We start from the raw sequence: 4,458 nt of genomic DNA, 5'->3' as shown, positions 1-4,458 counted from the left end.
TATATATATATATATATATATATGGTAATATATATATATACACACACACACATACACATATACATCTATGAAACTAGAAATGGGAAATTTTTGACAATAACATGCATGATTAAGCCACTATGCAGTATATTCTGGATGGGAAATCACATTTTGTATGCTGTGACGATGCTTAGGGAATGAATGTAAATTAATTAATTAAAAAAATGTTTCAGAAGTAAAAAAAAGCTCATGGAGGGACCAGTAGTTAGCGTAATGGCTATGTTGCTGAACTCCCATGTAGTCAACCGTGGTTTGAGTACGAAACCGGTGGCTTTAAACTCATGCTGGGCGCATGTGCATCAGAAATAGGGGTAAAATATATGAAAGTAGAAATGGAAAATTGTTGACGATAACATACATGATTAAGCCACTATGCAGTATATTCTGGATGGGAAATCTTATTTTATATGCTGTTATGATGCTCAGGGAATGAGTGTAAATTAATTAATTAAAAAATGTTTCAGAAAAAAGAAGCTTATGGAAATACATGTAATGGGAAAACTATGTATGAATTTAAAAAAGTTTTTGTACCAAAATAAATTCATACTTTAATTGTAAAATAAATAAATAAATTAAATTAAATTAAGAAAAGAAAAAAACAGAATGCATCATGATATTCCTGATGGCCCAATAGTATATTTTCTTTTTCTTCTTTGTTCCTCTATTTGATTTTTGTTGCTATTTTTCCTGGCATTTACCTTTGTGCTACCAACTAAACTTCTATTAATTTTACTTGATTTATCAACTTCCAGCGGTGTCTTTTCACTCCTTGCTATAACGAATAAGTGAATTCAGAGAACATGAGTATGTAGTCATGCCACCAGTTCTTTTCTCAAGTTTGCATTCTTTGCTGTTACTACAATCTCCCCATTGGCTTTAATCTTTGTAAGAAAGAATCATTCTCGGGAACCAGCAGTTAGCGTAATGGCTATGTCGCTGGACTCCCACGTAGTCGACTGCAGTTCGTGTTCTGGACCCGGTGGCTTAAAACCCATGCCGGGCGCGTGTGCGTGTGTGCCCAAGATCCCAAGAGGAGAATGGAGGAGAAGGGATTGCGGCGTGGGCATCCCCTCTGGGGGGTGATTTCTCGCTTTCTGTCTCTTTGTTTCTCTCTGTCTGTCTGGCGAGCGCACGCGCCCTATAGTAAGAAAAAAAAAAACAAAAAAAAAAACCTCTCAAAAGAAAGAATCATTCTCAAAATCAATCTTGTTGTTTCTTCCCATATTACTTGGTTGACTAAAGTTCATCATCTAGTATTTTCTACAAGAAGAGTTCATCAGATATTCAAAATGTGCATTTATTGTCTTTATACTTAAATTCCGTTTTGAGTAAGTAAAATATTCTTCAGTCACAATTTATCTTCCTAAGAATTTTATAAGCATTGCTTCATTACTTTCTGGCTTGAAATGTGCCCTCGGGAAATCTGAGGTCAGGCTTATTATCTTTTTTCCTTTGTAAATGTCTTAATATTTTTACATAGTGCCCCAAAGGACTTTTTTGTCTTTGAAATTTAGTAACTTCATTACAGCAGCTTTTTGTATTACGTTTTCCTAATAAAAGAACATCATGTGTTCTTTTGATTTTTAATCTAATCTCTTATATTTGTGAAATGTTTTTTAACAGTTAATTGCCATCAAATAGTTATACATATTTATGGGATACAGTTTGACTTTGCAATATCTTCACACAATGTGTATAATCAAATTAGAGCAATAAACACATCCATCATCTTTAACAGTTACCACGACTTTGTGTGTGCACATTCAAGGGCTCTACTTTAGCTATTTTGAGTTCTATGTTAAATTGCTTTTAACTCTATTCTACTGTGCTTTAGGACTCTGGAACTGATTTAATCTGCATTTTTCTTAGCTGCAATTTTGTCTGCATTAGCTGAGCAGAAATTTTATTTTGATTCTGACTTTAAAGTATGACTTTTGCTTTTTTTTTGCTATAGGGTGTGTGCACTTGCCAGAAAGAGAGAGAAACAGAGAGACAGAAAGAGAAAAATCACCCTCCAGGGGAGATAACCACACCACAATCCCTTCTCCTCCATTCTCCCCTTGAGATCTTGGGCACGCACGCACATGCGCCTGGCATGACTTGAACCGCGGTCAACTACATGAGAATCCAGCAACATAGCCATTATGCCAATTGTTGGTCCCTAAAATAGGACTTTTTATAACCTTTAGTTCACCTCCATAAAGGAAAAAGGCAGCTATAGAGCTTTTCACTTTGCAGGTCTCGCTGTTCTCTCTCCCACAAGGTAGACTATTATCTGAAATTATGTCTTGCCCACAGAGTTCAACCTTGTCTTTTCAAGTCTCAAATCAAAACTAGCCCCAAGGAACCTGCTATTATCTGTATACCACATTGATTCAGTTACAAAACAAAAGACTGATTTTGCATCTCAGAGTGTGTTTCTGTCTTTAGAAAGTATACTTTTTGTGAGTAGAGTCTTCAAAAAGTTGATAGAAAATCTGTTATTACAAAAACGTTATGCGTGGATTTCAATTTTTTTGCACCCAAATAAGCTCATGGTTTAGTTCTATTTTTCCACAGACTGTTTGAAGTCTCATATTTATCATCTCTTTCTGGCATCTGTAACAGTGGACCTTCTCTTTCCACTTCTTTTCTACCCTTCATGAACTTCCGGTATGTTCTCTATTCTCTTCCTGTTTCAACAGGTTTTGTGACTAGAGGTTTCAGCAATGAAAGAAAACTCCTAATTTCTTTTATTCTGCTGGTCGTCTTGGGTTGATTTCCAGTAAAAGGAAGAAGTGGAAACTTTACCCTCTCATCTTTATATGAGAAGTCCTCAATAAAACTCTTACCTTGCTGAAATATAGTCAATTGTGGTTTCCAACTCAGAGTTAGTTATCATGGCTTGCTGGAGAATGTCTTTGATACATGTAGGAGACTAGAGTATGTGGGGAAATGCAGCCAGTGAGAAATTTCCAGTGGTGACTGTCTTTTTCTTTTTTTTTTCCTTTAGGTTTTTGCTATAGGGCACGCACACTCACCAGACAGACAGAGAGAGACAGAGAGACGGAAAGTGAGAAATCACCCCCCAGGGGGGGCTGGCCACGCCACAATCCCTTCTCCTCCATTCTCCTCTCGGGATTTTGGGCACACATGCGCACACGCCCTGCATGGTTTTTAAGCCACTGGGTCCGGGACGTGAACCGTGGTCGACTACGTGGGAGTACAGTGACATAGCCATTACGCTAACTGCTGGTCCCCCACAGTGGTGACTGTCTTCATCCATTTAGGCTGCTATAACAAAATGTCAAGCACTAGGTGACTTACAAACAACAGATTTTATGTCTTACAGCTCTGGAGGCTGAGAATCCCAAGATCAAGGCACAGGTGGATTCAGTGTGTGATGAGGACTCACTTTCTGATTCACAAATGGAAGCTTCTTGCTGTGTTCTCACATGGTGAAAGAATCAGGGTTATGAGTTCTCTTATAAAAGTGCTAATTCCATCCCTGGGGAATTAAATACTCATGACTTAATTACCTTCTAAGGACCCCATCTCTTCATCTGCATACTTTAGTGATTAGGTTTCAACATGTGAGTTTTGGAAGCAAGAAATGACCCAGACATTCAGTCTACAGCAATGAATATTTGTCTGACAGTATAGTTTCTTTTTTTTTTTTTGGAGAGGTTTTTTTGTTATAGAGCACATGTGCTCACCTGACAGAGACAGAGAGACAGAAAGGGAGAAATCACCCCCCCAGGGGGGGATGGCCACACCATAATCCCTTCTCCTCCATTCTCCTCTAGGGATCTTGGGCACGCACACACACGCGCCTGGTGTGAATTTTAAGCCACCGGGTCCAGGACGCGAACCGCGGTTGACTACATGGGAGTCCAGCGACATAGCCATTACGCTAACAGCTGGTCCCAGTTCCTTTTGACTATCTAGTACAGCAACTCTTCCCTGGTCTTTGTCCTAGTAATGTGCCTTTCCGGCCAGATAAGTGGTCCCAGTTCATACCTACACAGAGGTATGCTGTATTCCCCCAACCCCCGACCCCTGTGTGGGACACATTCTTACAGTCCTTGCCGTCTTTCTCCCTAGCTCCCATCTCACTTGTGAGCCCCTGAAAATCCTCTGCCATCAGAAATAAACTTGAAGCATTCCAGGTCTTCCTCCTTCCCCCTTTATTATTTACTTATTCAAATTTCCCCATAAGGGCCATTCTATTGATTACTTTATTCCTTCACAAAAAGACCAACTGTAATCAAATGAGGCAAACATTCACCTCAAGATTGTATTGTCTTCATAGTAAAAACAAAAGATGAAGAAGCTTAGAACTGGATCACTTGACTCTTTCACTTCTTGTCTCCTCCTTGTTCGCAATGCGTGCATCTCTTAACAGCCAACATTCTTTTTTTTTTTTTTTTGGGAGATTTT

The sequence above is a fragment of the Tupaia chinensis genome, unplaced genomic scaffold (assembly GCF_000334495.1).
Source record: "Tupaia chinensis unplaced genomic scaffold, TupChi_1.0 Scaffold000515_1, whole genome shotgun sequence".
Classification (NCBI taxonomy): Eukaryota; Metazoa; Chordata; class Mammalia; order Scandentia; family Tupaiidae; genus Tupaia; species Tupaia belangeri.
This window is presented reverse-complemented; position numbering follows the sequence as displayed.